General features: G+C 34.5%; 1 pseudogene; it reads right to left on the bottom strand.

The window, feature by feature from the left end:
• Positions 1-1575: 1575 nt before the first annotated feature.
• Positions 1576-1919, bottom strand: LOC101563148 (annotated as a pseudogene).
• Positions 1920-7889: the final 5970 nt, after the last annotated feature.

Below are 7889 nucleotides of genomic sequence, written 5' to 3' on the forward strand. Positions count from 1 at the left end.
TTCTTGTTTTGAAGTCTCACTTAACTCTGTTAAATTCCCTTAATCTTTATTTCTTCATTTCCAAAATGCAAGCACTAGTATCACTGCACTAATACAGGTGTTATAAGAGTAATATACATGCAAATATAGACCTACCATTTAGATTTCAAGTCGTTCATTCTTTTTACACTATTCTTATTTTAGAACAAAGATTATTGCTTGACAGTTCAAACAGCAAACACAAAAAGTCCAGCTATTTCATTATGGCATAGATGCTATTAAGAAAAAATAAAAATACAGGTCACAATTGAAATATACCCTAAGACTACCCAAGGTAGCATAAATAGAACTTAAGATTTCCTGATTTACTCAAAATGTTACCTTAAATCATAATTTAAATTAAAATGTGAGCTTTGTGTCTATGCAACCATGATTCAGTGAATTTAAACCAACTACAGAAAAATAAGCTAAAATAAATTTACTTTCATAAAAGGATATCGATGTATACTAATCTCAATTAAAAAGGTAAAAAAGAAAACCTTTCTCATTTATAATTTAGAAAGTGAGCTATAACTAATTTAACCAGGACTTTTTACTATGCTTGTCTTGCAATATTCTGAATTAAAACACTTTTCCCTTGTATTCATAATGAACCTTAAATATAACTAAATTTTTCAGTTGTGTTTTTGACCATATCACATTATATAAGACAGTTCCAATGACAGAATATTTGATAGTAATTTCAAGGAATGGAGTCTAATTTTGCCATGAAGATAAACTTGAGTCCTTCATAGAAAGGTGGGTTTACCTTGAAAACATAATATTAAGTGAAATAAATCAGACAGCAAGCTTTTCTGTTTTTTATTTGTTTGTTTGTTTCTGTTTTTTGATTTTTGTACCAGGAATTGAACACTCAGGCCCTTGCGCTTGCCAGGGAAGCGCTTATTCTACTGAGCCATCTCCCTGCCCTCTCCCTTGTTTTTTCTTTGAGAATTGCTAGTTTTATTCCTCTGGCTGAGATTGAAAGGTAATTTGAGATTTACATTTCTTTTTTATAGCTCTTTCTTCAAGAGTTCAAGTGCCTCCATTGCCCTTAAGATGGTTGCAATTTAGTTTTTTGACTCTCATAAGAAATTCTCAGCTTTTTGTATAGGTGAAATAAATGTTCATTAAAAAAATACACATAAGCAAAAAGTAAAACACAAACAATAATTTGCACACCAAAGAAATTTACACAGTGTTTGATACACACACACACACACACACACACACACACACAGTGTGCACATGCACACACAGTTTGAAATTTCATCCTATGTATGTGAGGGGATATTAAATTTTCTCTTTGTAACCTATCATGTTTCACTATATAACAGATTAAATGTATCTCCATCCATATGTGTGAAACTTTCCAGTTGAAAATTAAATCAGGAAAATGGGGCAAAATTTAAACTCCAGCGAGAAGCTGGTAACAACAAAACTACCTAAAATACAATACTGCAATGCAATTAAAAGCAAAACAAAAGTCAAAGATACTTGAGAAAATGCTACAAGAAGAAAACAAGGGCCAGGTTTTAGCATCACACAAAAAACAATTCAAGGCCTGAAGCACACAGGATGAAGTGAAGGTCTCTGCTTCCAAGCCTCATCACAAACTTGTTCCTTACTCTACTTATCTCTTCCCTAAGTCTTTCCAACTCATCGACTCCTCTTAGATTTTCTTCAGGGTCCAAGTACCTAACTGGAATGTCCTCTTTAAATTCCTGGCCAGTTTGAGCAGGCCCTCCTCTAAGGTTTCCTTCTGCTTCCTGTCTTATACTTCCCTCAGAAGGCTGAAGGTTTCTTTCTACTTCCTGTGGTGAATCTTCTGAAGCGCAGAGTTCCTCTGCCTCTGGCATATTCTCTGGTTTTCTTTCATTTTCTTCACAAGACTTTTGCATGTTGAGTATGTTTTATTTTCTTTTCCAACACTTTAATCCTGCAGGGATCCAGGGGATTTTCCTCCCTCTTCCTGCACCTCAATTTGTGTCAGGCCCAAAAGACCAAGAGTCCTGCAGACAGGTATGGTAAGCTTGCTTGATGAACCCGCCAGTACCTTTACGCTACCTGAAAGGATCCAGGACATTTTCCTTCTTCTGCAAAATGGAGCTGCCACCTGTTTTTGTATCTTTTTGAATAGGTGTCTTGAAATTCCTGAATTCAAGTGCAATTTCGTCTGTGTGGTGACGTTGAGATATCATCATGTTTTTTCATCTTTTACTCTCCGTTCTTCAGTCCCAAGAGTTTCAATTGTCCAATCTTCAAATTTCCTGGTTCTTTCTTTTGCTTAATGAAATCTGCTTTGAGTTCACCCATGAACTTTTTATATTATTGACTATGCTTTTTGGTCTCAAGGACAGTCTCTTTACTATTATTATTATTATCATCATCATCATCATCATTATTATTTATTTATTTATTTATTTATTTATTTATTTTTGCAGAACCAGGGATTGAACTCAGGACCCTGTGCTTGCCAGGGAAGCGCTTATGCCACTGAGCCATCTGCCCAGCCCCGACAGTCTCATTATGCAATGGTTTTCTCTCAGTAGTGCACAGATGTGGACAGATGTGTGTACATGATGGATTTGCCTACCCTGTTGCTGGAGTTCTTATTTATCTGCTTCTGCTTCAACAAGTTCTCAACTTGTTGGCAGAATTCTCATACTGGTTCTCATCTCCATGAATGGCTAATTTAGTAACTCTGTGGGTAAAGGTAGCTAATCTCATCCTATCCTTATCATCTTGCCAGTAACATGATGTGAGTCATAATTTTTTTTAGATTGTATAGATTTCTCTTACTTTGTTAACTTATTTTTGTTAATTTTATAGGCAATTCTGAGGTTACTTGCTAAGAATAGATTTATGATGGGGAATCCAGTGCATATGTGAGATTGACGTGATTGATTATTCAACTAGAGATTTTAATCTTTGAGGATAAGTCATTTTCTTAGTGTACCTGCATAATACCTGCCTTGTTGAATAATCGCAGGCACTTCCCTTCTGAGGTAAGGGGCACAGCAATCTTTGTGAGCACATTTTCACTAGTAACTGCTCCTCCATTGACGATTGATTTCACAATTTAATACAGTTTTGCACTTAATCACGAACATATAGGTTAACTTGTTGTTTTATACTTTGCTATATTAATCTGACTAGAAATCCTGGGAATAAGAGGAGATAAATGTGTACTCATTCAATCTGCCAACTTGAACAACCAGTTCTGTTTTTATTCCTCTGTGGACTCCTACTAATTTTATTCTGGAGTTCATCAAATATTTATTAAGCATTAATTATCTCATTTTATGCTTGACAGTATGAGATAAAACAATTTACAATATAAGTTTGTAAGTTCAAACTGTTAAAGTAGTAAAATAATTAGGTGTATAAACAAGTATCTACATTCAATATAGTAATGACACTGATTATACATTAAATATTTAGAGGAACATTATTTTTTACCATGTTAATCCCCTTAATAATGAAAGGTAGGCCCATCTTTACCAAACTGTACTGGAAGAGGTACATGAATATTTTGTGATAAACTTTAAGCTTTACTTTAGTTAATGAAGTCAAAGAATGAGCCAGTAATGTCAGCAGTTCCTAGGTTAAAATCTCTATTGTGAATATGCCATCTATTCATTTATTTACTGGAAAATACTACACCTATTGAACACTCACTATAAGCCAAACACTATTTCAAGTGTGAGAGGAGGGTTTCTAATAAATCTGTCAAGGAATCAGAGAAAAATCCCTGTGTTGTAGATGTTAGTGGGTGAGGAAGAGCATGTATTGTAGAATAACAGATAGAGAGAGCGGCTATGGAGGAAAGAAAGCAAGAGCAGAGCTTCATACACGACTGGGGGGCATCATTTTAAATAAATGGCAAGGAAAGACAAACCTGAGATTCTTCACTGGACCCATGGTTCTGAGTGAGGTAAAGGAGCTAGATGTTTGCTGGCCATAGCAGAATTTATGAGGTGAGAGAGCAGTGGGAACATAACCCTCAGAATAAAACAATTCTAGTATATTAAGAAATACCAAGAAGACCATTGAGCTTACATGGAGGTAGGATGGAAGGTTACAAAATATGTGATGTCAGAAAGCAAATGAGGGCCCATATGTCTATCAAATATACGATGGGACTTCAAGTTTAGAGATCTGGGAAGGACCTGGACACACTGAGAATACCAGTGACATAATTCGATTTATCCGAGACAGATGTTTAAACAGTTGCATGCAATGTGAACACCAGGTGGGAAGAAGAGGGAGTGAAGGGCATTTTAGATTAAAGGAAGAGGATATGTGAAGACTCATTAAGTTTTCGCTTAAGAGAATGACTTTCCTGGATTATTTCTCTGGGGTTATCCATGCAAGATAAATTCCTAGGGAAAACATTAAGATGTTTCTCATTATATGGTGGAAGCTTTTTAAAAGAGAGCAAAAGGAAGTTCTAAGCATTAAATCTCATCATTGGATCAACATAAAGGAGCTTTTTTTTTCCCAGTGAAATTGCTTCAAGTATCAAAAAATAACTAATTCCAAACTTCTAACAACCAAAGCAGCATGAGGCTGTCTAATGACCAAGTGGTAAACAGTGTCTAGGATGCCCATGTGGCCAGTGCCCAGAGCTGATATTTTGCTGTTTTGTTTAGCATTTTTAGAAATGTAATGTGAATACTTAGTGACTGCAAAATGAGTAATAATATATCTTTTTGTTTAAATAGAGGACCACATCCATCAAAAATTATTGTGAAATACAGGTTTTAAAAACATGTTAATATTTTAGTTTGAAAAATAAATGCATCCGAGAACCAGCAATATAATCTCATTCTAAAATTCTACTAGTGAAATAAAATATTTTTCTGATTCATGAATACTTTATATTTTAGAAAGGTCATTTGCTATACTGCAAGGAAGTGTACATTAATTATTTAATCAAATCCTTACACTTAAGGTTGTATAAACTCACTCAGAAATGAATCAAACTTAACATGGTGTACCAACCAAAAATTATTCTCCAAAGGATGGATAATTCTACAAGTATTTATTGAATGTTCACTCGTGCATTCTTATATATATTTGCTTATTTATTTAAATTCTGTGGCATTTGTGTGCACGCTTCTTTTGTACTGTTGGAGAGCAACTAAACTTCAAACAATTCCCCATTATGTCATGTTTACAATATATTTTCTTTTTCCTCCCACAAATGCTTTTGGAAACTGTGAAGAATCACCTGGTTTTTGTTTCTGTGTCCACTACTTTATTCATTGTTCTGTGTCATTTTTTGGCAATACTATACTGTGCTTGTTACTTCAGCTTTGCAATAACTTTGAAATTGGCTATTAGGATGCTTCTAGCCTTACTTTTTTATCTTTGCTGGGTTATTTTCATTATCTTACATTTCTATAAAATTTCAGGGCTTTTTTTTTTAGCTCTGTAATAATGACGTTGGAGTTTTGATAAGGATTTTATGGACTCTATAGATAATCTTTGGTAGTATTACCATTTTAATAATATTAATTTAAATGAAATATCTTTGTGAGCTTAGGAAGTCTTTTTAACTTTTAACATATCCCACAAAGTCTTCAGAAATCTGTAATTTTTATTACAGAAACCATCCAACTCCTTGATTAGGTTCGTTTCTAGGTATTTTGTTAAAGATATTGTGAATGTAATGCTTTGTCTTCTTTGTCATTTAGTTCATTATTAGTATACAGAAAATCTCTTGATTTTATATTGATATTGTGCTCTTCTACTATACTGAATATGTTTATCAGCTCTAAAATTCTTTTGGTGGTGTTCTCATCATCTTTGCAACACTAGATTATATTATCTGCAATAAAGATAATTTTTCTTCTTCATTTGTTGTTTGTGTTTCTTTCCCTTGTCTAATTACTGCACCTAAAATTTGAAGCAGTATATTAAATAATGACAGAGGTGGACATTTTTGCTTCAGTCCTAATTTTTGAGAAAATACATTCATATTTTTCCTCATTTAGAATTATGTTGGCTGTGGGTTTCTCCCCTAAATCCTTTACAAGACTGATGTATAATCCTTCAATGCTTGGTTTCTTGAGCTTATCATAAATAAACGCTGAATTATTTCAAAGGCTTTTCCCTCATCTATTTGTAGAACTATATGATTTACTTTTGATTTTATTTATATGGTACATTATATCTATTGATTTGCTCATGTGCCACCATCATTGAGTCCGGGAGGTGAGGTATTATTTCTTTAAATCTATAAAAATATTGGATTATTTTTATTAAGGATTTATGCATCTATGTTCATCAGAGATATTCTATTCTTTTGTTTTCTCCTTTTCTGTGGTTGTGTCTTTACTTAGTTTTGAAACCAAGGGGATGGTGGCTTCAAGGAAAGTATTTTTAATTCTCAGTAAAAAAAAATTCACAAAAGCGAAAGACAACTGCATGCTCTGAGCTTTGAAGGGATCTTGTATGAACATTTTTGAAAGATTCTTTGTCTAAACTCACATTTATTTTCATTTAAAAAACCAGAAATTACAACTTTCTAGTCGGTCAGTGAGAGCAGATCTTGCTTGCATAGTCCTTCTTCCAGATTTTTGGGACACAAAGACCTTTTGTTATAGAAACACTTCCCTCTTTCTTTGGTGTTGAGGCAGCATCTTGTGTTAACAACATCTGGATTTAAATCCATTCTCTTCAGAAATGTACTTCTTTATTCAGTGTGCATCTTTTATTAATGATCCTTTCTAGAAATCAGTTTCTTTACATAGAAAAGTATACATAATAAAACTTACTGCACAGGTTTCTTTGTTGATTAAACAAAATCATGCAGGTAAAACACCTAAAATAGTGCAATCAATAAATGTATTTTATGCTTCCGGTTATTAAGGCATCTTTACCTCTAGATCTTCTAGTTGCTCCTTTAAATTTTTCTTCAGGAAAAAAAAGTAAAATGAAGTTTAACTTTCCAATCTTTGCTTCAGGCACGTGCGCGCGCGCACACACACACACACACACACACACACACGAAAACTGTTTATTTATTTATGTATTTATTTATTTAGTACAGGGTCTTGCTACACAGCTCAGGCTCTTAGTGATCCACCTGTTTCAGCATCCCCAGGGCTGGGATTACAGGTCTATGCCACCATGCCTGGGTTTGGGGCTGGTACAGCATGCCTGGGGTTCCAGGGCCCTCAGGGCATGCAGTACCAGGGACTGAACTCCAGCCTTTGCCCTTGCCAGGCAAGTGCTTAGAAGCTGAGCTGTTTCCCCAGCCCATATCCCCCATATCTGAGTGAGTTACTGTAGAAATTAGAGTTTGATTCAATTAAGATGAGAACTCATATGACTCCAATCTTCGCATCAGCACTATTTTCTGGAAGATACTCTTCTAGTTCCTCACATTAACATAGTTCCTTTTTTGTTTTATTATTTTCTGTATGTTTCAGTTTTTATTCTGAGTCTTGAAGACTTCAGTAATCATATTTAAACTTATTTCACTTTGCTAGTATATAAAATTTGCTAATACTGTAATTATATCTGTATGGATAAAATTGTTATTACAGCTAATTTTCTTAAACCAAACAGACAATTTTTCTCACTTTCCCTACTTAATCTTTTTTGTTTTTTGGACAGGCTCTATAGGGTCTCACTACTAGATCAGGCTAATTGTGATTCTCTTGTTTACAGCCTCCCAGGTGCTGTGGTTACAGGTGTGCGCCACCACGCCCAGGCTCAATTGCCATCTCAGCGTGCCCCTGCGCCTGCTTGCTGGAGCTTTAAACCACTGAGCTACTTGGCCAGCCCCCTACCTAATCTTAATACTACTAAATTTTTTCAAGAGTTGATATTTAATAGTGTAAAACTTACAATGTATG

Source organism: Octodon degus, unplaced genomic scaffold, assembly GCF_000260255.1.
Source record: "Octodon degus isolate 3935 unplaced genomic scaffold, OctDeg1.0 scaffold00090, whole genome shotgun sequence".
NCBI classification, from domain to species: domain Eukaryota; kingdom Metazoa; phylum Chordata; class Mammalia; order Rodentia; family Octodontidae; genus Octodon; species Octodon degus.